This window comes from Syngnathus leptorhynchus, chromosome 2 (assembly GCF_054491065.1).
Source record: "Syngnathus leptorhynchus isolate UIUO chromosome 2, UIUO_Slep, whole genome shotgun sequence".
Lineage (NCBI taxonomy): Eukaryota > Metazoa > Chordata > Actinopteri > Syngnathiformes > Syngnathidae > Syngnathus > Syngnathus leptorhynchus.
This window is the reverse complement of record NC_141196.1, coordinates 22,516,177-22,543,867: the sequence shown is the minus strand read 5'-3', so window position 1 is coordinate 22,543,867 and position 27,691 is coordinate 22,516,177. Positions and strand designations below refer to the sequence as shown.

Genomic DNA, 27,691 nt, shown 5'->3' with positions numbered 1-27,691 from the left:
AAAGAACGAGGAATTTGATTGATGGATTTAATGATTTGGAGTGACACAGGTGGTTTGATAATATTGTTGTTATATAAACCCACATCTTTCCTGGTACTGTGTTAATGCTCCAATATAGTTATATACTAGATCTGTGTGGCGCGCATGTGCGGCGTTGTTGACATGAACGAGGAATTTGATCGATGGCTTTAATGATTTGGAGTGACACAGATGGTTTGATAATATTGTTTTAATATGATAGTTATTTGAAATATACTTTACATATCATTATATGGGTCTGTGGAATAATTAGAAATGCAACTTACAACGGGTCCGACGTCAGCATATGCGGCGCATATGCGGCATTGTTTACATAAAGCACGATTGACTCGATGGATTTAATGAATTGGAGTGACACAGATGGTTAGATAAACGTGTTATTTATGTAATAGTTACTTGAATAACTCTGAATGTTACGTCTGGCCCGTTCTCAGCTCCTTGTTTGTGTATATGTCACGTTAGCATACCGTATCGTTTAGCCTATTGTTGCTGGTTCATGTCTGTTTTTGGTGTTGCATTTTGACAAATAAATTTGCCCCAAAAGTGCGACTTATACTCCGGTGCGACTTATATATGGTTTTTTTTCACTTTATTGTGCATTTTATGGCTGGTGCGACTTGTACTCCGGAGCGACTTTTTGTCTATCATGTAGTTCAGTATCTTGTTGGCAGTTTCCACAAAATGGGAAATATGACGTGCTCAAGCAATTTCTGCTCTGGAGGTTCAGCTCGTCGGACTGGGTGTTTGGGTGGGGCGGCTGTGTGGTGGTCATTAGAACATGCCTCTCACCCAGCAGGCACACTGTGAGGACGTGTTTATACGTATGTTCTTTGAGAGACAATAATTTGTTTTTGTCTTTCATGTAGTTCAGTATCTTGTTGGGAGTCTTGGAATAAAGTGTCACGTGCCGTGCTACATGTCACCCATCCGGTAACCTTCCACCACAGTCAATCAGTCACAGCCACGCCCACTCATCACCTGCACCTGTTCCTGCTCGTCAGCCAGCTCCTATTTAAACACCACACACCAGTCATTTCCTTGTCAGTTTGTCCCCGAATAACACCTGTTCGTTTTTGTGCCTTGTACCTTGCGTGTCGTTTTGAGTCCCAGTTAGGGACCTTGTTCCGTATGCTGACTGACCACACCCAAATGCTGCATGCCCTGACAAACCGCCCGTCACCGATCAAGCCCGTACGCCGCCAGCCCCGACCAATCGCCTGTCTACCGATCAAGCCCGAACGGCGAATGTCTTCGCATCTCCCTTTGATCATACCAAGCCCAATCGCCATCATCCCTCAATAATTAGTGTGCCGCATCTGGTCATCCTGTCCCTCTTCTGATATAAATATGCGTTTGCAAAATCAGCTGCATGTGCTTTGTACTGCCACACCTGTTCATATGCCTCATTTTGGTGCGCATGACAAAACAAAATAACAACAAAAGGCACACCATCATAAAAAAAAATATTTTCAAATGTAAATTGCTACTGCCCCAATTAGCAATTTGTCCCTTGCTGAATGGGTAAACTCGCCATGACTATTAACGTCTCTGGATTTAGTAACATCTTGAATGGCCTCACCTCAAACTGGTGGCTTCTTTCGGCTTTTTCCCCGAAGAGGTCACCAAAGCGAAACACCCGTTTTTGTCCAGATGATTCACATGAGAAGTGTTTGGCACAGTTTTCACACCAGATGCCCTTCCTGACACAACCTAACCCTCGGCGGGCTTGGGACCGGCAAAGGGGAGACACTGACGTGCCACCCATGGCTGCATATGGTTGGTTCCCTGACTGGGAATCGAACCCAAGCCACAGGCAGTGAAAGCTCTGCATCCTAACCACTGGACCATCAGGGATGAATAAGTACTGCAACAAAATATTGAAGGCCTTTTTTGTGATAGAGTAACATATTTCATCTTTCGATCTTTATTCTGTATTCTGTGTTTTAGTCAGTTTTCGATACAGATCAAATGTATGACTGCCAAGTGAGTGTCCTGTGGAGGGCACAGTAATGTTCATTCTATATTTCATGTTGTAAACTGTGTTTGTTTGTGTCCTTCCTTATATGGTGAATGCCAGATGTAGCCGATGGCTTGCTCTCTGTTCACTGACATTTAACAAAATTGAAGCAGTCGTGATGACTGACAGAGGGCGGAAACATCGATCAGTATTTCTCTGAGACAAATACCACACTATGTCATAATTAAATGATAGACATTTCTCGACATGCCAAATGACTATTTGTACTGTATATTACCGACATATTGTGACTATTCATTTTTTTTTAGAGGAAAAAAAAAGGTTTTCCCATCATAAAATAGACCTGCAAAGTCTGTATGAAGTGAATATAAAGTGCTTTATTGCATGGTTGTGGACAGTACAAGCGAGCGACAGCAGCACTGAGGATCTTACTCGAGTGCATGGGTGCTACACGCAACCACACGTTCATCATCATATTAGAAAAAAACGATACGCATTTTCATTTTGGCGAAAGCACAGGAATTTTTTTATTCAACTCCTCCGTGAACCTGTATTTTCGTTTTGGCATTGCTTGTAAACACTCTGTGTAGACAGGCCAGCCTACCCTACTTTGTAGCAAAGTCACTAGATTTGAGGAGAAGGGCGGCACTTATTTGCGAACGATACAGAAAAACCTGGAATTGAGTGAAATTGAACAGAGTTAATAGAACATATTAACAATGTACTGTACATGTATTATGTTTGAGGCAGTCCAACAAAATGCTGGACAATTATGAAATTCCTCCTGGACTTTTTTTAGGGTTCAAAAGTAGGACATGTCCGGGAAAAAGACGACGTCTGGTCACCCTAAGTTGAGAAAAGAAATCCACATCTTCTTTTTGTCATACTTTTAGTGATTGTTTGACGTGCATGCAGAAACCAACTCAGAAGTCCCAGATGAATGTGGAGTCTTTATTGAAGGGAGAAAGGTAGCAATAGCGCTGGAGGGTCCGAGCCAGGAGTATGGAGTTGGAGCTGCGGTGGTGGAATGTGTGCAGCTCGGTCAGAACAGAGTGGATCTGGTTGGAAGTTCATGGAGGGGAATCCAAGAGCTGGAAGGCAACAAGAGACTCAGGAGATGCAGTGTAGACGAGTAGGGTTGAATCAATAATTGCTAGAGGAACAGCCGTAGAGGAGATCACATCGGCAGACACTGGCAGCACGCTCCTTAAGAGCTTACACCTAACGACCCTGATCAGTCACACCTCTGGGTCCTCTGCCACCCTGCTCACAGCTGCCCCCTGTGGACAAGAGAGAAAACCACCCGAACCCTGACAGTTTTGAGATAATTGCTTCCAGTGCCGACAGCTGACAGCTTCTTGAGTTTTGAGGACACTTATGTGTTTCTAATTATTCAAAACTGAGTTTAATGCTGAATTAAACAAACTATGCCATTTTGCTGAAACATTGCGCACAAAGGATTCGTCAAGACAAGTAAACAAATCTGATTTGTTGGTTCATTTTCAGCTGGGCCGAGCCGCAGTGAATGGCCCTCCTCACCAGACTCAAATCGCTGGTACAGCACTGGATCTGGCTTGCCAGTCTATTGGCAGTTAGGCGTACCTTTGCTTGACTGGAGGGGATCTTCACTTAGCTTCATTTCCAATAGGGGTGAAGGGAACCTAGTGATATGGCGGCATCATTTAGTGTAAATTGAATTCTGAAATTAAATATAAAAGTAAAATATACTTGGAAATGAACTCGGCAAGAAATGTTTAGTTTTATATAATACGTCAACTCTAAGCATTGCTCAGTACATTTTAAGAACCACTCAAGGGTGAAAAATAATTTTAGCCATTAAGACACTTGAGACACTCTTATTTACCCAACTAAAATGAAAAGGTTTTACTGAAAGCCAGGTACAGATACAGCACCCACATTTTTATATAATTTACTTTAAGTGTCACTCAACTGGAAAAAGAAGTTACCCACTAATGTAGTCTAAGATAAAACACGTTCGCATAGGATAAGAATTGACCCTGCATATCAACAAAGGCCCAACATTCGAAGTCAACTCCATAAAGTGAACTTGAGCATCTTCTCCTCAATCTCTTCTCTCACTGACTTCTCAGTTCTCAACTCACAGCGATTCTGTTCTGGCTTCATAGTGCATCGTCTCTGAGGCTGAATACTCTCTCACGATTGACACTCCAGTCGAACACATTGCTTTTAACGTCAGTCTGCTTATGTAACAGGATCACTTTTGCTTCTGGGTTGATGGCTCAACAGCGCCCCTCCCCCATTTGTCAATGGTTAGGTTGGGTTGGGTGTGACAAATCAAGTCCATCATTGCCAAATTGAGTTAACTCTTAGATCCACAAGTGACACTCTTCCATAAGTAGGTAAAAAATTACCCATATTAGAATCAATGTGTTTTTATGGCATTATTATCATTTTGGTTAAAAGTAATTTCGTACTATTATATTTAATATTATATCTGGGACAGCACAACAAAGATGTAATGTTTAAAATGTGTTCATTTTGAACTTTTTTGTAAAAGAAAATTACCTAGAACAGTCAGAAAAATGTGAACATTGAAAACACCCATTGTGTGTGTGTGTGTGTGTGTGTGTGTGTGTGTGTGTGTGTGTGTGTGTGTGTGTGTGTGTGTGCGCACGTGCCTACAAGCATGCGTGCGTTCGTGCATGTTCTCCCCGGATCGCCACCCTGTCGTGTTGGAGAACCTTCTGTTGTCCTATGAACCAGAGAGCAATGCCGTCTGGAGCTTAACCTCTTTGTAGAGTCGCCCATGGCGGTAAGGTCGAGGAGGAGGTTCCAGACAAAGCGCGATCCAAAAGAAAATACAGTGGAGCCTCGGTTTTCGAACCCGCATGCCAAGTGACTCCTTTCGTTCTTACATTCTCGTTACTCTGAGGATTGCATCAACCCTAATCAGGCCTCCAAAGGAAGCAAGTGGGAGCAGTAAAGCCATCCTAAAACACAAAGACGCTCTTAAAGCAATGTGACAGTGAGCGCCCGGCGCGCTGCGGTTGTGCGATTGGACCAAATTAATTTCCCTGCGCACCGAGGTCCACTTAAATTTTGGAAAGTACATAAGGACTTTAAAAATACTTTCTAAATTTTAGTGACGGCTCTGTCACAATAATGTGACCAGCGCGGTGCAGTTGCACAGTCGGCAACGCGTTAGTTCAATTGCGCGATTGGACAAAAATGCGCAAATGAAAAAAACGCTTAAAAAGGTGGGTTTTGGAGTGGAACGGATTTTTTTTCTTCCATTATTTGTAACGGGAAAACATGATTCGGAATTTGAACGATTCACTTCTCGAACAGTCTTCTGGAACGGATTGTGGTCGAAAACTGAGGCTCCACTGTACCTCAACGGGAGATGTGGCGGATGATGACAATGTCACAACGGCACTGAAGGCGGATGAAGGCTGCAACAGAGGGTGGCCTCCAGTCGTCATGGTCCTCCATGCCATTGGAACCAGGCCCCCTCTGCCAAGGTCCGTGTGGTGGCTGCAGGCGCATCAGTCTCCCTATGTTAAAAGATATCACGTGCAGGCGTCCTCCCGAAAAGGATCCTGTAACATCGCTCTGTTTTGACATCAGAACTTTGGCTTTGGCTCTAATGACCAAGTAACCATGCATTGTTCTTAACAAGCTTTTGTGATTCAGACAATTTATACGAGTTGAATCTCATGTGCTGTTTGCATTGAATATTGCCAGATCACTATTCTTTAAAAGCAGAATCAAACCCAGAGTACTAAGTCTCTGTGGTGCAATCGGTTAGTGCATTCGGCTGTTAACCGAAAGGTTGGTGTTTTGAGCCCACCCAGGGACGTACATACTTTCTGAAATTATTACTTCATGTTTGTTTCAAATTTCACTGCAGGCAATTCCCTTACCAATTGGTAATGATGAGCAAATGAAGCTTCAAGATGATTCATAAACCCGTTGTTGTGTTTACTTAGAACTCGAGATGGCACTCTGTTCACCAAAGAGCTGAAAATCTAATGATGGGCAAATGAAGCCTCAAGATGATTCATGAACCCGTTGATGTGTTTACTTAGACCTCCAGATGGCCCTCTCTGTTCACCGAAGAGCTGAAAGCCCACTGACTTGCCATTTCTTAAAACCCCTGACTTTAAACCAACATTGCTATCTAGAGGAGCCAAGGAATACAACAACTGGTTCATAAAACTTCATTTTCCCATCACTACCTGAGAGCATAGATCATTGACTACCTGACAGGCAGACCTCAGTATGTGCGCATGGGAGACAAATTATGAGTTGAATCTCATGTGGTAATATGTTTGCCCTCATCGGATTTTGCCAGATCACTATCCTTAAAAAGCTGAATCAAACTTACAGTACCGTAATTTTCAGACTATAAGTCGCTCCGGAGTATAAGTCGCACCAGCCATAAAATGCACAATAAAGTGAAAAAATATATACATAAGTCGCACCGGAGTATAAATCGCACTTTTGGGGCAAATTTATTTGTCAAAATCCAACACCAAAAACTGACATGAACCAGCAACAGCAGGTTAAACGATACGGTATGCTAACGTGATATACACAAACGAGGAGCTAAGAACGGGCCTGACGTAACATTCAGAGTTATTCAAGTAAGTATTATATAAATAACAAGTTTATCAAACCATCTATGTCACTCCAATTCATTAAATCCATCGATCGTGCTTTATGTAAACAATGCCGCGTATGCGCCGCATATGCTGACGTCGGACCCGTTGTAAGTTGCATTTCTAATTATTCCACAGACCCATATAACAATATATAAAGTATATTTCAAATAACTATCATATTAAAACAATATTATCAAACCATCTGTGTCACTCCAAATCATTAAAGCCATCGATCAAATTCCTCGTTCATGTCAACAACGCCGCGCGTGCGCTGCAGAGATCTAGTATATAACTATATTGTAGCGTTGACAAAGTAACAGGAAAAACGTGGGTTTATATACAACAATATTATCAAACCATCTGTGTCACTCCAAATCATTAAATCCATCGATCAAATTCCTCCTCCTTCATGTCAACAACACCAGGCATGCGCGCCGCACAGATCTAGTATATAACTATATTGGAGCGTTAACAAAGTACCAGGAAAGATTTGGGTTTATATAACAATATTATCAAACCATCTGTATCACTCCAAATCATTAAATCCATCGATCAAATTCCTCGTTCTTTAAGTCAACAACACCGCGCGTGTGCTGTAGAGATCTAGTATATAACTATATTGTAGCGTTAACAAAGTACCAGGAAAGACGTGGGTTTGGTAAACGGCTCTTTATTTAACAAAACAAGAGTTTACAACAACTACTGAACTTCCAGCCACGGAGGTGGAAGAGAGCTCCATAAATAGGACCAGGTGTGCGTAAAAGCCATGTCCAAGCCCCATCCACCGTCCCCGGACAGCCACCCGGCTGAGCGCCGGCCCCCGACTTCCATCCACGAAGGTGAAAGAGAGCTCCCGTCGAGAAGGACCAGGCGTGCGTAAAAGCTATAATAGTTTTTCAAACCTTCTGTGTCACTCCAAATCATTAAATCCTTCAAACTCTTTGTCCTCCGTGTCACTTACAAACAAAACCACTCATGATGCCGGTAGTACGTGGGGCCCTTCGTCATCTTTGTCATCCCGTGATCGAATCCTTTGCCCTTTATGTAAACAACCGCCGCGCGGCACGGGTGACGTCACTTACAGTTCAAATGACAGTAATCCCTTGCTACATAGCGTTTTTTTTATCGCGGTTTCACTCCATCGGGGAATTTTGAATTTTGAAAATTTGTGAAAAAAAATCACATATAAGTCGCTCCTGAGTATAAGTCGCCCCCCCCCCCACCCAACTATGACAAAAACCGCGACTTATAGTCCAAAAATTACGGTACTAAGTTTCTGTGGCGCAATTCGTTGGTATATTCGGCTGTTAACCGATAGAATGGTGGTTCAGCCCCACCCAGGGATGTCTATATGGCAAAACTTTCTGTTTGGATTAAAGTCACACGTTCAACTTTCAATGTGAGGGACACTTTATAAATAGGTGTGGTTGATGATGAGACTTTGTCTCACTTTTGCAATTGTCTCACAATTGCAAGATGCTGATTTCAATCCAAACAGTTTAACATCAGTTGGCCTTCTTTACCAATAGTGACAGCCTAAACTTCTCCATGACTCTGAAGCCAACTTTGTTGGTAGGTTTGGTTCTTCATCAAAGGGTTGGTAGTTGCAGCCTACCTAGTAATGTCTCTGTGTTAATGTCAAAACTTTGAATTTGCATCGAATGAGCAAGTCCCTGTGCATCGTTCTTTACAGGCCGCCGTACAGTACTGCGTCAGACAATTTATGCAGACTTGAATCCCATGTCAAGTCTGTTCCAACTCTAAGTACAATTGGACAATATCAGATCAGAAGCCTTTAAGGAGCGTTGTTCTTACCTTTATTGGTGGTAAAGCAACTCACCAGCTGTATATGAATTAAACAACCTAAGGAATACAGAAATGATGTGACTTCTTAGCATGACATCCCTCCTCTCATGAGAAAGACACAACAGATTAAGTGCATTCATGAATATAAACCCACAAACAAATCCTGCTCATTGAATTCCAATTATTTTGTTAGTCCCTCTGTCCTTGAAATATTAAGCCACAAAGGAAGCAAATGCCTGCCCAGAGATATGCATGATTTATTTTATTTATTCATTTGATTTATTTTGAATGTAAAACTGTGCAATGTCCATTAACACTGGCCATTTGTATTAAAAACATTCTAAACATTTGCCTGGGCTGAACTGTAATTTGCCCTTCTCAGCAGAATAAACCATCAACAGGGAAAAAAAATCCGACTATTTTCTCTGCATGGTCTCCAAAACACTGCAGCAATAAACACATTTATTTATGAGATCCTAGCATGAGCTCCGACTTACAAACCATAAAATGGTTAATGTAATTGTATCAAGTGAAAGTTGGTCAAATATGCATTGCTTAAACCCTGCAACACACACAAGTAAAACATCCATAAATTGATCGTTTAACTGCACCAATGTGAATAAAAAAGGCTAGAACTTTCCAGTTTCGACATGACTTGAATTACAATTACAGTTGGGTCTGTTTATATGGAACTGGGAACATATATATTCACAACAGGTTAAAAAAGTTTGACAACAAAATGAATAAATAAATTATACATGAATAATATGCACTCACAACCTAGCCAATAATAATGTTTCTGCCTATAAAGCACATTACCATATCCCTTGTTCAAAATATCACTCTCTAAATAATCTCATTATTAAAGACATCATAGAAAATGCATTTATTAATGAATATGTTAGCAACATCGCAGTGATTATAAAATTATGTTGTATTAACTCTGTTACACCGTAACAGAATCCTTGCAAAGACGATGGTGGACTATCTAAAGCAGGCGTGTCCGAACTTTTTGCAAAGGGGGCCAGATTTGGTTAGATGAAATTGTATAGGGCCCGACCATTCGAACCTACATTCCTCGACCCATTACTATTGTAAATTAACTTGTAAATGTGAAACTATACCCATTGCTGTCTGCAGATAGGTTGATATTGCAAATTAGAATCTATTGTCAATCGCACTACCAGAGAAGTTAAAGATTAAAATAATAATTCATTAAATACCCGCGTGGGTTTTCTCCGGGCACTCCGGTTTCCTCCCACATCCCAAAAACATGCTTGGTAGGCCGATTGAAGACTCTAAATTGTCCCTAGGTATGAGTGCGAGTGCGGATGGTTGTTCGTCTCTGTGTGCCCTGCACACAATTGCCCGGCTGGCAACTGGTTCAGGGTGTCCCCCGCCTACTGCCCGATGACAGCTGGGATAGGCTCCAGCACGCCCGCGACCCCCGTGGGGACAAAGCGGTTCAGAAAATGAATGAATGAATGAATAAATACAAATAAACACTTTTATGAAAGTTGAATGATTTTGATTCAGGTTGCATCCTGTCAGATTTTTAATCCAAATTAAATCATTCTCCATTTTATCTCTCTTAGTTGAACTTCATGCGCAACAAATTACTTCATAATCACAAAATAATAATCCATACTCTTTTTGTTGTTTGTGATCACTGTGAGTGGGCGGCGGGGACGCGTAGTAGTGTGTAGAGTTTGTACGTAGTAGACTGCTCTCACCAGTTTTGCCTTTCCCTGTGCAGCGTCACTTGCAGCGTCTCTGATTTTAGCGTCGCCTTAGTCCTTGGTGTGCGGACATTTGAATGAGGAAGTGTCTGTCACTGATTATCTTGCAAACGGACAACTGTGTGCGCGTGAACTGGGAAGGGACGGGGGAGACAGGCTCTCAACCGATCATGAGCGCTGGCTCGTGCGCGTTTCCGTTTGGACGAATTTCATTTCTGTGGCTTGCTCTGGGGCTCGCAGGTCCCCCCGACAGTGCCAGCGAGCCACTTATTTAGTAACAAATGATTTTATGACACAATGCTTCGGGCCGGTCTAAATTTAGACTTGCCGGACTTTGGACATGCTGATCTAAAAGATCAATACCAAAAACGAAATAGATAGTGGAAATAGTACACTGATTACAGTGATATTTTTTTCCATGGTCTAGCTATTGAATTTGTTAATATTTAGTGAAAATAGCATTGGATTAACTCGAGTCACATAATTTGATTCGAAACAGACGGGTTGCCAATTTTAGGAATTGCAACTTGCATCGGTAAAATTTATGAATGACTCGAGTCAGATCTGTGTGAAATTTGAATTTGTATTCATGAAATTCAAAATTAACTGTATGACTTGATAAATCATTCTGTTTTTATTTGAACATCTACAGTAGATAGTCAAGAAAGTGTCGCTTTTGTTTTTGACAGCAATGATTTTTGGGGCGATAGCGTCATTACACGGAAACCTGGCAGTCTCCTTCTATGCTATGTAACGGAGTGTACAAAGTAGATGAAACGACATGAACTCTATTGTTGCTTTTAATAAAGTACATTTTGTTGCATGATGTTGCAAAGATATCTAATGTTTGTGTAATTCTATAGTAATTTAGCATTTTTTTGCGGGAGATGCGTTCGAGAATCACCCGCTGTCACGTCCCGTGCCACCTGTCACCAGCCGTACCCTCTGTCAACATGGATACTATTCACAGCCACGCCCCTTCCATTAAGGCAATCACACACACCTGTTCCAGTTTGTTAACCAGTTCCTATTTAAACACCACACAGCAGTCACATCCTTGTCAGTTTGTCCCAGTATGCTATCTGCCCGTGCACTTGTGCTGTGTCCTGGTGTTCTCAGTTGCTCTCAGTTGCCGAACTGCTTCTATGTCCTGACCGACCAAACGCCCGACCAACGACCAAGCCCAAACGCCGCCAGCCCTGACCAAACGCCCGATCACTGACCACGACTTTGTCTCGCTCCTTGAACTCTATGCCCGATCCCCTCATTCCTCCAATAGTGTGTCGCATTTGGTCGTTCTGCCCGTCTGTTCCTGTCACACTCGTGTAAAAGCAATCATGGGAACGAAGTGAACTTTGCATCCATCATTATTTTACGGAAGAGGATTAGGGCCAGTGAAGAAAAAAAAAACGAGGGGTGACAGGATTGACTTTTTTTCTCAGAATTCTGACTTTATTCTCAGAATTCTGACTTTAAAGTCGGAATTCTGACTTTATTCTAAAGGGAAATGTGCTTTCAGCGGTTAGCAAACATATTTTTTAAGGTTGTGTGAAACATATAATCATATCAATATAATATCTAGTATTGGAGTGCTTGTGTGGATTGGTGGGGGGTGAGGAATGTGCAGGCACACTGCATGAACTTGTTTCTTCTAAGAGTTATGGAACAGGCCCAGGAAGGGAGTACGGGACGGTACGGAACGAAGGGAGTACCAGACGATAACACCTCAAGGTCGGTGAGGAACGAGAACAAAGAACAATACCACGTCCAGGTGGTTGGGCTTCGAGAGGAAAACAACCAACCCCCTGACCACAGTGATGACACCTCGACGGGGAGGAGATGACCATCGACCAATCATCACACAATATTTTGCATGCTTTAATATTCATATTGTGTTTCTTTAAAACTGGGCAACCCGGAAGAATGTGTCGTCTTTTGGTGGTCACAAAAACGCACGAGTTTTAGTGTGAGGGACCCGGGACCCAGGCCTGTATTAGTGCGCTTTGTTAGGAATAAACATTTGGTAAATTTGGTCTGATTGATCTACTGGTCTTCTCTTTGACAGAACGAACTCGCAAAATTGTTAGGTGCGCCAGTGTGTGGATTTGGACATAGAAACTTGTGTTAAGTGTTGGTCGCAATTTGGAGTCAGATCAATAGCTAAAATCCGTATCCTAACAATTTCTTGGTGACCCCGACGTGATGTCAAGAGAAGGGTAATTGACAACTCGTGGTCTGTATCCAGGACACCGGACAGCGTCTGGGACGCTGTCTCTCGGTTGGCGAACCGTTTGGAATAAAGTGCACAACGTTGAGCTGGTACAACGTCTCCTCAACCCTGAGCTCATCACTGATAAGGTAAGCAGAATGCCTGTTACTAAAAGTCGAAATTCTGCAAATTGAAAGAGGAAATTTAAGAGGAGACTGTTGTTCAGATCAAATAAAGTGTGTAAAAGATACATACGGCGAATAAGTTTGGAACTTACGTGTGTGACGTGTACGGTAAAGTCAGGGACTTACGCGTATTACGAATAGCTCCGGGACCTAGCTTCGTCGTGGTGGACAAGGGTACGTTGACGAGCGTATTCAAATAACTAGGTTTTTTTTTAGATCCTGGGGGAAGTGAGGCCTCCCAAAAACATCCGGTGGTAACAGTTCCTTCTGTGAGAGATCAGACCGCTAAAACATCCAAAATGCCCCAAATTGATAGAAGTGTGTGTGCTGAGAGGAATGAATGGAGTGAGATTGAAAGGATGTATGTTGATGTGGAAGCGCAAATTGTGAGTGGCATTGACAGAAAGAAAGTGGCAAAGGAGCGTGTGAGACACCGAAAAGTCTTTGCGAAATTGGAAGCTGACAAATTGTTTCAGGGTTTTTCAACAACTTGGGACAATGGAACGTCTCTCACGGCAATTGCAGCAAAAAGAGAGTCAGGTGCTGAAAGGAAAGCTCTCCTTAGAAGACGAGCAGAAAGGGGCCAGCTGGCGTAAGCGCAAGGTGCTCGAGAAGCACCTTAGGGAGAGAGAGGAAGAGCGACGCTCTTTGCACAATATGGCAACAGCTGCAACAGCTTTGTTTGCCACTCAGAAGAAACTGCCCGTAGAAAGTGTTGTTAATGTGAGAAAAGCGGAGGAGGTAGAGAAAGCGGTGAAAATAGATAAGAAAGGAGTTGAATACAAGGGCATTTATCCATCTTTGCATGATGTAACACCCCCGAGTGCCCCCACACTCGGGGTGACTGCTGTTGGACCGCCGCCATACGGCGACCCCGGAGTGATGGCTCCAGTGGTGACGTTGGGTGGCCGACTGGTAGTGGATGTCGAAGGCGAAGGCGAAAGGGCGGATCAAAGTATTGTACAACTGATTGAACAAGCAGTAAATAGAGAGAGGCGACGGAACAGGGAGGAGGAAACGTCCCGCGTGGACACTTCCACCCCCGCTCCGAGCCCTCAAACGTCCAACATAACGAAAGGAGTAGGTGGGCATAGACTAAGTGCCGAGAACGAGGAGCTAAAGAAGAAAGTTGATCAAGTTGATGAGCAGCGTAGACCGGAAGCGCAGATGTTAAAATGGGTAACGGAGAAAATAAGACAAGACGCGAAGAGCGAGTGGAGACAGAAAGAGCATTCACAGCGGGACGGCAGCGGAGGTGAGGAGGAAGATGATGTTGTGATGCAACAGAGGAAAATGTTGGAGTACGCGAATCTGAATGGTAGAAAAAAGGGTGGGCAGGGAGAGAGACAGACACGGAGAGAATATAATTTGCGGAGTGGTCATGGACAGATGATACAAGCAGAGGTGCAGAAAAATGAGTTGATGTGTCCGCTGGTGGCCCCAGCGGACGATCAGCGTTACGAGCCCATGGTGCTCCGTGATGTGACTGCGATGATGGAAAAGATGCCCCCACTACACAGAGGAGGCAAGGTGTGGCTGAACAAGTTTTTGGCTCTAATGAGTGGACAGAGTTGTACACTTGGTGACATGCGACAGATGTTGGCAGGAGCATGCTCCCTAGTGCAATTGCAGGCGATTGAGGAAGGAGCAGGCACAGCGAGACTGGGGAGGGAGGTGCCCTTGCCACAAGTAGCAGCGCCCCTGTTTGAAAACATTAAAATGACTTTCCCACAACCCACCGATTTGGCCCCCACTATGTTTCCTTATGATGTGAAAATGTCACCTGCCCAACATTATGTAACATGTGTGGAGAGTTGGATTGAAACCACAGGTCGCCATCCGGCTCTCACGCACGAGGCAGAGGTGCTCTTCCGGACGGCGCTGGTGGATGGACTTCCGCCAGATGTGAAGAAGCAGCTAATGTCAGACCCTGACATTCTGGTTTGTGCCGAGGAACGATTTAAACGTCATCTTTTGCATCACTGCAGAATGTTTACTGAGTCACAAGCTAAAGTTGAAAATGAGACAGACGCATTATCCAAACAGTTGTTGAAATTACAGTTGGCAAAAATGCATGGTGAAGCTAAACAGTCTAAATCACAGAAAAAGGAAATGCAAATGTCACAGGCTCCTCAGGTGGTGGGACGCGGAAGGGGCCAGTTCCGGGGCGGATACAGAGGCCGGGGAGGGAGTGCACCTGCTTACCCGGGGAGGGCGACATACAAAAACCATTCGCCCAACGCATGCTTCATCTGCGGCGAAACCGATCACTGGGCAAGAGAATGCCCGCAGTATCGACCGCACGGAGCCGCCCGCCCAGCCGGAGGCCCGCCACATCAACCCGAGGCGCCGATACAACAAGCAGGAACAGCTCCCTCGGGTGGACGACCCTGGCAACAGCCACAAGCACACAGAGGTCAGTACTATCAACATGATGATCTCTGGTGTGGACAATTCGAATAGGGATGCCCGGGGAGCCAGAGAAGCAGCGGCCCGGCGGAGCCAATGCTTCATGTGACAGTGGAGGGAAAACCTGTGCAGATGCTGGTGGACACAGGCGCAACATATTCATCAATAAACACTGCCCTTCCTGTATCCTCACTGTCAAAGAAAACAACAACTTTGGTCGGCTTCTTGGGAAAACCACAAACTCTGCCTTTTACCAAACCACTTGAGACTGTGATCACCCGGACGGGGTGTAGACTCTGGCACAAATACATCCATTCCACAGACACTCCGATCAATTTGATGGGGAGGGACTTGTTGTCAGCCGTTGAAGCCAGAATTCTGTGTGGGCCAGAGGGAGTGATTATTCAATTTACAGATGGCATCAGCATCCAGTGCTCACAACAAATACAACAACATGGTCAGTGGCTGATGGCGCCCCTACCGACAGAAGCAGAAACTGCAACCATCTACTGGGCCAGGCTGGAGCCAGAGACCCCTGCTGGTGGTGGTGTGTTCTCGACCTACCAACTGTGGAAACCCTGGATCTGCTCACTGACGCCATACCACCCACCTGTTGATCCTTTGCATTGCACTCTATATTATGACCGAAAAAGTGATGATGTATATCGGGATTTGTTTGAAGAAATTGAAGGGCACATGTGGGATTTAATTTCATCATGCATTTTGATTGGTAAAGAGGGAGTTGCAGCGGCAACTGAACTGACACATGAACAAATGCAGTGGTTCAAAATGCGAGAAAAAGGGGTGCCACACATTTCCCTAGCTCTTGCCCCAGGACATGAGGCTAGACAATTGGGTCCAATGGTCAAGCGGTTGTTGCAACAGACTGATTGGCGGGAAACTCACATTCCTAATTTGTACTGGTCTAAGTCTCAGAATGCATACCAAATTAAACAACCCATGTCAGATACAGGATTGCTGGAGATGACGATAGTGTCCCGCACACACGGTAGGGAATTAACTGACCATGAGGACGCTGAAGTAATGCTGGCGGCCTTGCCCGACACACTTTGGTCCCAGGGTCCATTTGATGTCGGATTTTGTCACTCGGTGGCCCCTATTGATCTCCAAATGGATGAGACGCAGCTTATCAAACGGCCTCAATATCGTTGGCCGGAAGAAGCGGACCAAGGCATGGAAAACACTCTGTGTGGCCTCTGGGACGCAGGGGTGTTGGAAGTGTCGTGTTCCGAATGGAACACCCCGCTGAGGCCAGTGCGGAAAGCAGATGGAAGAACATGGCGCATGGCACATGATCTGAGAGCAGTAAATGATGTCACTATCACTCCTGTTCTTCCTGTGCCGGACCCGCACCGGATCCTGGCATCATTGAATCCTGCCTACCAGTGGTTCACAGTGATTGATTTGGCCAATGCTTTCTTTTGTCTTCCGCTTTCCCCCTCAGTGCGGCACGTGTTCGCATTCACCTACAATGGGATAAAATTGCAATACACTCGCATGCCGCAGGGATTCAAAAACTCGCCAGGTTTGTTCAATCAGGTTCTCAAGGGACTCCTCGAACCATGCCAAATGCCGGATGAAACTTTGTTGTTGCAGTATGTTGATGATTTGTTGATTGCAGCGAAGGATGAGCAGGCGTGTCTTGCAGGAACAAAGAAAGTGTTGTTGTGGTTAGGAGAGAAAGGATTCAAGGTGTCAAGGAAGAAACTGCAATGCTGTCGCCAACAGGTCACTTTTCTGGGTCGAGTGCTGACCCCTAGTGGCCTCGCCATGTCGCCTGAGCATAGAAACTCCATCCTCCGCCATCCACGGCCCGCCACTGTGCAGGAGATGCTATCATTCCTGGGGTTGTGCGGCTATAGCAGACACTACATACCCTGCTTTGCCGACAAAACCGGTGTCCTCCGAACCCTGATCCGTGAACAGGGAGCCAGGAATCTCAAGGCTTGCCTGGTCTGGACACCGGAGGCTGCTGAGGTCTTTGTATCACTGGTGCAGGAGCTGGCCTCTGCTGCAGCTTTGGCCACTCCTGATTACACTCTGCCCTTCCATTTAGATGTCTCCATTTCAGGAAAAGTTGTGAATGGAGCTCTGTACCAGAAAATGCAGCATGGACGTGCAGTGCTGATGTATTGCAGCGTCCCCTTGGACAACATTGAGCAACGACAACCCGACTGTTCCAGATATGCTGCTGGCCTGGCAAAGATCTTACTCAAAACAGCCCACACAGTAATGGGCCATCCCATTTATGTGTTGACTGATCATGCAGTATCCTCATTTGTCGCGTCAGCAGCGTTCACGTTGACTCCGCTGCGTCAAACACGGTTGTTGAAAATATTGACTGCTCCAAATGTCAACTATGTCCATTCCGGAGTGAACATGGCCGATCAATTGTTGGTGGGTCCACATGAGTGTGCGTTAAAGGTCCAGACAGTGGCGAAAGTCCGACCTGACCTCTATTCCACTCCGCTCGGGCACGGTCGGGTGGTGTTCACAGATGGCTGCTGTTGGAGAGACAAAGAAGGCTCCCTCCATGCGGCCGCGGCTGCGGTCGAGTGGAGGGATGGTTCCCTCCAGCCCCTTAAAGTGATGAAGCTCACCACCCGCCCATCGGCCCAGGCAGCGGAAGTTTTTGCATTGGTATTAGCCTTAGAGCAGTGTAAGGGGGAGGCTGTGACCATCTACTCTGACTCCGCCTATGCGGTGTCGGCGGCCTTAATCGATCTGGTAGGGTGGCTACAGAATGGGTTCACAACGGCCAGAGGCTCAGAGATTGCACACAAGGACTTGATGTTGCAGCTGTTCGAGACGTTGAAATACCCGAGCGAGGTAGCCGTTGTCAAAGTGCCTGGTCACTCTAAAGCTGACACCTTAGTGGCCAGGGGAAACCAAGCAGCTGATGAATTGGCCAAACAGACGGCCGGGTATGGCGGGGCAGCGGACATGATGGTGTCCCGCGGTCCAGTAATCCTGGACGGGGAACACCCCGACTCCTGTTTGCCTCTGTCGCTCTCACATGCCGATCTGTGTGCCGCCCAGGATGCCACGTCCCCGGAACAAAAATCAGTCTGGCTGGCAGCAAAGGCTGTCAAACGATCGGATGGCTTGTGGGTAGGACCCAAAGGCCAGCCCGCTCTTCCGGAAGGAAGGCTAATGGCAGAGGTCCTATCACAGGCACACACACCGTCCCATGTGGGTCCCCATGCCATGATGGTCCATCTCCGAAGTTGGTGGCATCCCAGACTTTTGGACGTGGTCTGGAGATTCGTTGCGGATTGCGAGTCCTGCCAGAAATTTAATGCACGTCCTACGTTGAAGCCTAGGCCCGGCCTGTTTCAGCCGGCCCCGTGGCCGGGGGCCGAGGTAATCATTGATTTCACCGACATGAATACAAGAGTGAATGGTAAACGCTTTTTGCTTGTGTTGGTTGACGCTTACTCAGGCTGGCCTGAGGCATATCCGTGCTCGAAGGAAGATTCTACTGCTGTGATCAAGGCTTTGATCACCCATTACATCCCCACGCATGGTTTTCCCGCCCTGATCCGCTCTGACAATGGTACACACTTTAACAACAAAGCCTTGGCCAAGGTGGAATCAATTTTGGGTTTGAAGCATCGATTCGGCTGTGTCTACCATCCTCAGAGCCAGGGCAAAGTTGAACGAATGAACCGGACGTTGAAGGAAAAACTGGCCAAAATTATGGCTCAAACGAAAATGAATTGGCTCCAAGCTCTTCCGCTTGCCTTGTTGTCTGTGCGCCAATCCGTTAACAGGCACACTGGATTCGCACCGTTTGAATTGATGACAGGTCGTCTAATGCCGGGACCAGCAACGACACTCGTCCCACCGGAGGATGTTACGGTACCAAATTTGTCTCATGCAGCATACTGGTCCTATTTGTCTGCTTTGGTGTCCAGTGTTTCTGCACAGATTGGAGAGAAAACCGCTGCGGCGGAGGAAGGCGTGTCGGTGGAGAAACAGCTCACATGTACACGTCTACGTCAGAGTCATCTCCAGAAAGTGGACGGAGCCCAGGTGGAAGGGCCCATTTTGTGTCTTGGCCAGGACGTCTCACGCGGCCCAGCTCGACTTCAAAGGACGCCGGTGGTATCACTACTCACACCTACGTCCGGCCCCAGAGTTTGTTCCGTCAGGATGAAGGTATTCTTGTTTGTCCGTGTCCCGGACACGGCCAAAAGGGGGGTGACAGAAGGAGAAGGAGCAGCAATACGGAAAAGTAAAGGGGAGGGCTCGAAAGGTTTTTCGGATTTTTCAGAATTAATTTTAGTAGTGCTATTTTTAGTAAGTTGTCTTTTTGTGTGGACATTAATGACAATTGATGAGACTATCCAGCAGAAAACGTCCCAGATTCAAATTTTACCCACTTATAAACAATACCGATGCAAAGGAGAAGTAGTTTTTGAAGCTGAGGTGAACACAACAGAAGAGCTCTCACGAGAAGAACAGGGAGGTTTGAGACAGAGATGTGACAGCGGAAATTGGCAAATGCATGTCACGTTGTCTAATTGGACAGAGACAAACCAAACGTTACAGGACAAATTGGAAAAGTACCAGAGAAGGGTGTGGAGGAAGCAAATTGAACAGATAAGGGAAATATTGGATTTAGCCCCACCAGACAGAGAAGGGACATGTATTCACCAATGTAAAGAGGATGGACGGTTTGTAGTTGCTTCATGTCATGGACAAGGTAAATTAACATACGGAGAAATGTGGTTGTTTTATTCTCAATGCTTAGGGGGTGAGTTTAGTTTGTCTTCGGTTGAGAGGGCATTGGGGAGTCACGGCATACAATTATTCACTCAGATGACGCAGATGGCGAGGAACGTAAGTCAAGGCAGGTTAAACGATAAATTGAAAAACCCAACCCCAATCATGGAACCGTTGTGGTACTGTAATGGAACGAGGTGCCACAAAACAAACAGTAACGTGTCTGAGTACCATTTAAAATTCCGGTCCAAAAGGCAAGTGGTGGCTGGGGTAACTCAGACACACCGGGGACTCTGCGAACCGGTTCAATCATTTAAATGGGGAATCCAGGTTTGCATCCCTAAAAACGTGACAGTACAAATTACCATACCGTTTGATAGTTTGGTAAACGGGCAGATTAGAGGACAGGATTATCGGGATTATGATTGGTATTTGACCAACGAGCTAGTTAACAGAGGTTGGAAAAACTTGGTATGGGACACCAAAGATTGGTATAAATCATGGGGAACTAGTGTTCAAGCGAAACAACATCAGCAAATGATAAAAGGGGAAAAAACGCAGACAGGCATCACTTTGTGGGTTAATACTTCGCACGATTTACATTTAGGAAGACACACAGTGGGATGCTGGGGTTTCCAGTTAAACATATATGTGCATGGATACCCATATTGGCAGGTGTTCCTATGTCAAGGTGAGGATGACAAACAAGAAGTATCCGTGAGTCCCTCGACAAACCCTCGAATCCTCGCGAAAGCAGTCAGAAGCATAGATGATTGGTTTAGGGTCACTACGGGAGTCACCGCTATAAATAATAATTGGCTTTTAATGGCAGAACAAGCTGCTAATACTACTGGTGAAGATTGTGTGGTCTGTCTCAAAGCAAGAGTAGTGTTAAAAGTCGTTCCAGCTGCAATAGAATTATCCTGTATTTTACAGGTGTTGACCCAGTCTAGTACCAATGGTGACTGTTTGATTTATGATGATATTTACCCAGTTGTAGGCGTGGAAAAAAGAAAGCCCATTTTTGACAACCATGTGACTCAACAAAATATGACATGTTTAAAGTTAAAGGGGACCGGCATAAGTATTGGGACAATAGATTTCACATGGTGCAAATTCAATTTGTCACTGACTGTAACCTCTCATCTCTCTCGTGCAGACATCTGGTTGTGGTGTGGTGATGACAAATTATATGATCGCTTGCCGAAGAATGCATCAGGTATCTGTGCCCTCGTGTCTTTGATAATGCCTGTGGTGGTTGTCCCCATTGAAATACAGAATCTCAATTGGGACCTGGAGTCCCCATTGGCGGAGCTCCTGAAGCGAGCCAAAAGAGACGTTTTGCCCCCGTGGTTGAGTGACGACGATCCAACATATATTGACGCTATAGGAGTGCCCCGAGGTGTACCAGATGAGTATAAACTCGTTAATCAAGTGGCCTCGGGATTCGAAAGTATCTTCCTATGGATCACCCCCAATAAAAATGTATGTTAGGGTTGAATAGATTAGGTTGATCATATTATGTTGGAATGTAATCAGTGGTGATTGACCTAAGCTTGTCCTGTCTTAACAAAGGAGCAGAACAAAGTCCTAAGATCCTTTGCACTGATTGACCAATTGTAGAAGACGCAATCAAAGTTGTTTTGTCTACTCAACATTGTAAAACATCCCCCGCTATGATGTGATCAGAGGCCAGGTGTTTCAACCCCCACCTTGGCCACCACACATGTAAATTGTCACCCCCACCCTTCTTTTCTCAATAAATACTCTCTTGCATGGGTGCAGCGGCAGACTTTGTTCGAACAGTGCTGTGTCAACAGCATCGAACAATTTCTCCACTTGCAGAATTTGTTCGGACATTGTTGTAACTACAATGACGAACAGATTCTCCACGTGCAAGTGTTCAAAGGGCATACTGTCTCCTGTGTTGTTCTTGCACAGTAAGTTAGAGTCGGAATATCTCTAACATTTTGGTGCCGTGACCCGGATCCAACATACCCACTGCTGATCGACGGAGGACGACGTGCTGCATTGTCGACAAGCCAGCGTCCATTAGGAGGACCTGGTAAAGAAAAGACCTGGCAAGTAAATTCTTCGCTGGGCCAGCATCTAAGGTCTGCCTTCGTCGAACAGCAGTGGATTGACGGAATCCGAACGTGCAACGAACCAGGGGACAAGTAAGTTAAAGCCCTAAGTGTAAACGCGTAAAGGTGCACAAGATATACGGCTTTGGTTTGTCCGAGCTATGAGACACGCGTAAAAAATTAGAGGTGCACAAGATATACGGCTTTTGGTTTGTCCGAGCTATGAAGTTTACGGCTTTTGGTTTGTCCGAGCTATGAAGTTTACGGCTTTGATTTGTCCGAGCTATGAAGTTTACGGTTTGGTTTGTCCGAGCTATGAAATGTACGGCTTTTGGTTTGTCCGAGCTATGAAGTATACGGCTTTTGGTTTGTCCGAGCTATGAAGTTTACGGTTTGGTTTGTCCGAGCTATGAAGTGTACGGCTTTGATTTGTCCGAGCTATGAAGTTTACGGTTTGGTTTGTCCGAGCTAAGAAACAGCTGAGGTTCTAGCTGTTTGCATGAAAGTTGTGTGGTTGAGAGTGTGAATGGTAGGATAATTTGACTAAGAGGCAATTGTTGTTGAACGGTCAATTTAATCCTGCATTGAGGATCCTCAAAAAAGTAAAACAAAAAATTGAATAAAAATTGGAAAAATCGAAAAATACCAAGTTAAGATAGGAAACAAAAAACGGTAAATCTCTAACTCTTGAAGGTGATGAGAAGTACATGGCAAGTATGCGATACATGCCAAAGTGGAAGAAAAAGTATGGAGTAGAAGGGAAGTTGAAATGTGGAAAATAGTGGTTGATGTTTTGGAGGAGAGTGTGGCTGGGAAGACAAAAGGACTGAGAAAGGAAAGATAAGAGGGAGAATTGCAATGTGCTAGAGTGTGGTTGAAAACTTCACGAGCGATGTGAACAAATTCAAAAGAAAAAAAAAAAAAATGGAAAGATAAAAAGTGATGAGGCTGCCATTCCATTAACATTTGAAAAAGAATTTAGGGTGCATAATGGCATCCCATTCAATGATGCAGCTGAGAGTGCTTATCAGCAACAGCTAAAATATGCGCTCCCCAATGGTTCCCCACCTGAATTAGACAACAGGGTGCGGAAACACTTGGTGGATACAGATAATATCCACCGCATCAATGACAAACCTGTTTTACCAAAATCACTTTTTAAGGCAGCAGCAATTGCAACACATGGGCCTTGCCATGTGTCGACAGGAGGGATGAGGTCAATTCACTACCTTTGGTTCAGATGCTTACTTAATTTTTTTTTGTAAAGCATGTCCTGTTTGTGTAAAACATAATCCACAGGGAAACATGAGACCTAAGAGAGGCTCGTTTCCAAAACCATCTTACCCATTCCAAATCATGCAGTTGGATTTTGTTGGACTCACAGAGAAGAACCTGTGATCAAACTCTTTTGGATTGATGTCAACGCAACTCTTCTGCACGTCCAACTCTTCTGCACGTCGACGCAGGACCGTTGTGACCTTTGACTCTCATGATCCTGTCTGGGGATGGTTCTGGACTTGATGACTGCAACACGACGGTTCCAGCAAGGAAGCATATCCACCATCACCAGCGTCCCCGCCCCCAATTCAAATAGAGGCAGAATAATCCTCTTCCCCCTTGGTGGCCAGGTAGTCTACCCTGGCCACTGAAGACGACAACCACACGGCAGACACTTCCAGGTTCTCCCCCGACGAAGCAGTGCTGCAGAGGGGGTGAGAATTGTGCTCACCCTCCAACAGTGGGCGTGCCAAGCCCCCGACGGCTGAACAATCACGAGCAATTTTTGTCTTGACTGTTGTTATTGGTAACATTCTGGTCGCCTAAGGCAGAGGGACCGTGTGAGACTTTTCCTGCATTATAACATCTTGCCGCAGGTTTTTCACTCACACACTAAAATTGATCTACGTAGATTGCAATGATACGCTGTTTCTGTGTTTTTGTTGTTTTGTTTTTTTGTTTTTTAAATTGTTTTTCCTGACAACATCATATGATAAACAGGAGGGATATGTTAGGGTTGAATAGATTAGGTTGATCATATTATGTTGGAATGTAATCAGTGGTGATTGACCTAAGCTTGTCCTGTCTTAACAAAGGAGCAGAACAAAGTCCTAAGATCCTTTGCACTGATTGACCAATTGTAGAAGACGCAATCAAAGTTGTTTTGTCTACTCAACATTGTAAAACATCCCCCGCTATGATGTGATCAGAGGCCAGGTGTTTCAACCCCCACCTTGGCCACCACACATATAAATTGTCACCCCCACCCTTCTTTTCTCAATAAATACTCTCTTGCATGGGTGCAGCGGCAGACTTTGTTCGAACAGTGCTGTGTCAACAGCATCGAACAATTTCTCCACTTGCAGAATTTGTTCGGACATTGTTGTAACTACAATGACGAACAGATTCTCCACGTGCAAGTGTTCAAAGGGCATACTGTCTCCTGTGTTGTTCTTGCACAGTAAGTTAGAGTCGGAACATCTCTAACAATGTAGACCGTATTAATTACGTTCATTACAATGTCCAACGACTGGGTAATTATACAGCTGAATCATTTGCCGCAGTTCATGAACAATTGGCCGCAACCTCATTAATGGCGTTCCAAAATAGAATTGCGTTGGACATGCTATTGGCTAAGGAACATGGTGTGTGTGGAATGTTTGGTGATGCATGTTGTACTTTCATCCCAAACAACACGGCACCAGGGGGACGACTGTCCAAGGCGTTGGAAGAACTAAGGACACTGAATAAAAACATGAAAGATCATTCAGGTGTACACACCGATATTTGATTGGATGAAAACGTTTGGAAACTGGAAAGGGCTCATCATGTCTGTGCTTGTTGCTGTGGCTATTTTTACTACAATTATGATGTTATGCGGTTGTTGTGTTCCATGTATTAGATCACTCACTGCCCGGTTGATCGAGAAAACCGTTGGCCCGTTGCCACCGATGGGCCAATATACCCTGGTGGCTCAACATGAGGAAGGACCGATAGCGCGCTGGTAGCTATTTGCTAGAGTAGCGGGTGATGACCTCATAAATGAGGTCATGAGAGGGAATAAAGGGAAATGTGCTTTCAGCGGTTAGCAAACATATTTTTTAAGGTTGTGTGAAACATATAATCATATCAATATAATATCTAGTATTGGAGTGCTTGTGTGGATTGGTGGGGGGTGAGGAATGTGCAGGCACACTGCATGAACTTGTTTCTTCTAAGAGTTATGGAACAGGCCCAGGAAGGGAGTACGGGACGGTACGGAACGAAGGGAGTACCAGACGATAACACCTCAAGGTCGGTGAGGAACGAGAACAAAGAACAATACCACGTCCAGGTGGTTGGGCTTCGAGAGGAAAACAACCAACCCCCTGACCACAGTGATGACACCTCGACGGGGAGGAGATGACCATCGACCAATCATCACACAATATTTTGCATGCTTTAATATTCATATTGTGTTTCTTTAAAACTGGGCAACCCGGAAGAATGTGTCGTCTTTTGGTGGTCACAAAAACGCACGAGTTTTAGTGTGAGGGACCCGGGACCCAGGCCTGTATTAGTGCGCTTTGTTAGGAATAAACATTTGGTAAATTTGGTCTGATTGATCTACTGGTCTTCTCTTTGACAGAACGAACTCGCAAAATTGTTAGGTGCGCCAGTGTGTGGATTTGGACATAGAAACTTGTGTTAAGTGTTGGTCGCAATTTGGAGTCAGATCAATAGCTAAAATCCGTATCCTAACAATTCTCAGAATTCCGACTTTAAAGTCAGAAGTCCCCATTTCTGACTTTAAAGTCAGAATTCTGACTTTATTCTCAGAATTCTGACTTTAAAGTTAGAATTTTGAGGATAAAGTCAGAATTCTGACTTTATGGCGTGGGGTGGCGGAGGGAAAGTCAGTGTGATTTGGTTTTGACCAGAGTCGTCAACGAGTGACTTTTTGCGTGCCAGAGGATTGCCGGAAGAAATCAATTCACTCTTGGAGGAGCAGGGGGTGAGTAAATAAAGCATTGTGTTCATTTTGGTGACTGTTGCGTATATAACTGGCTCCGTGTAGCATGTATCTCCGTTGCTAATTGATAGCTCTTGACGGGATGCGCCGCATTTACACGTAAAGAAGCATTATGCGTATTTTGGTTCATTCAGTAGTCAGTTTCATTCAACCGATGACGTAATGTACGATTCTAAATGTGTGTGTGTGTGTGTGTGTATATATATATATATATATATATATATATATATATATATATATATATATATATATAGTTTCATTAAACCGATGACGTCATGTACGATTATATATATATATATATATATATATATATATATATATACGTCACGGCAACGTCACAAAGCGTCAGTAAAACACCGCGACTCGCGGCATAAACTATGCCTTGCTGATTGTGGCCGGCTGCAATTTCATTGAACCTTAAATTTAACTCAATACACTGATCACAGTATTGTTTAAGAGTAGTGATTCTACGTGCCACAATTCAAGGTTACATAATTTCAAGTATAATCATGCACACCTTTATTTACTCACTGGATGAGACTTGTTTAGTGATGTTACACCTGACATCGTATCAGGAGTGAGAACATTATTATTTAAATAAAACAACTTTGTACAATAAGTATACTGTCATAAAGTCATGTTTTCAAAATGCCCACTGTTGTGTTTGACAAATTGTAATTGTTTTTACTTTGTTGTGCAGATAAAGTGACTGATGGAGGGTGCAACTCAACCAGTGCCTGAAAAGCCGGATTTGGATGACTTAATCAAACTATGCTTTAGACTTGCATTCAGCAACAAGGAAATACTTGCAGTTTTAGCACATAATGCTCAGACTATTATAAGTATTCGGACTCTGAAGAGAACTTGTAAAAGACTTGGTCTGTTCCGAAGAAAGACTCAGTCGGACCTGGAAGATGTGTTGGCTTTTGTCCAGCATGAAATCCTGACTTGTGGCCAGATGCAAGGTTATCGTTGGCTTCATCTACGTGCGATTCAAAAAGGATTTGTTGTCTCACAAGATACAATAAGACAAATTATAAAATTGGTTGACCCAATCGGCGTGGAATTAAGAAGAGCACGACGCCTTAGAAGACGCCAGTACAGCTGCCGAGGCCCAAATGCTCTTTGGCACATGGATGGCTATGATAAATTAAAACCCTATGGGATTTGCATCAATGGTTGTATTGATGGGTTTAGCCGGTATGTGTTATGGGCAGAGGCCTATACCACAAACAATGATCCCAAGGTGATTGCAAGTTATTTTATCAAAACAGTTTCGCGCATTGGTGGATGTCCAGAGAGGATCCGTGCAGACAGGGGCACAGAAAATGGTTGTGTTGAACAGATGCAAGTGTTTTTGCGACAAAACCACTGTGACAATTTTGCTGGGGAGAAAAGTTTTCTTTACGGGAGAAGTACTGCCAATCAGCGCATTGAAGGGTGGTGGTCCCTTCTTCGCAAACAGAGCGCACAGTTCTGGATTAATTTATTTCAAACTCTTCAGGAGGATGGTCACTACACAGGAGATTTTCTGGATAAAAGTCTTATCCAGTTCTGCTTTCTTAATCTTGTGCAGGTAAAATATTTTGTCTCCCCGTCATGTTTTTGAAGTTGAAATTAATAAATAAGTAGTAAAAAATAACAATGTACCTAAATACTTAACTATGCTGCTCTTGTGCAGGATGAGCTGGATAAAGTTGTGAACACATGGAACTCACACAAAATAAGACCAAGGTCGAATGGTGATACAGCTTCAGGCCGGCCAGTCGTCATGTATTCATTCCCTGCCATGCACAGTGCCGAGGATCGACTGAAACCCACTGGAATGCAAGATATCA

The 27,691-nt window shown here is 44.5% G+C and overlaps 2 long non-coding RNA genes across 3 annotated transcripts; one reads left to right on the top strand and one right to left on the bottom strand.

Annotated features, from left to right (window-relative positions):
- Nucleotides 1–2,494: 2,494 nt before the first annotated feature.
- On the bottom strand, nucleotides 2,495–11,181 carry LOC147061277 (uncharacterized). 2 transcript variants are annotated; one of them, XR_015068914.1, is made up of 3 exons: nucleotides 10,203–11,181; nucleotides 8,479–8,526; nucleotides 2,495–3,678 (listed from the first exon to the last, which is right to left on the bottom strand). It is a non-coding gene; the product is annotated as an uncharacterized LOC147061277 (long non-coding RNA). The 2 variants fall into 2 exon arrangements; XR_015068912.1 differs by lacking the exon at nucleotides 10,203–11,181 and adding an exon at nucleotides 9,693–10,185.
- A 536-nt stretch (nucleotides 11,182–11,717) lies between these two features.
- On the top strand, nucleotides 11,718–26,778 carry LOC147061276 (uncharacterized). Its single transcript, XR_015068915.1, has 3 exons — nucleotides 11,718–21,249; nucleotides 24,337–25,835; nucleotides 26,554–26,778. It is a non-coding gene; the product is annotated as an uncharacterized LOC147061276 (long non-coding RNA).
- The last annotated feature ends 913 nt before the right edge of the window (nucleotides 26,779–27,691 follow it).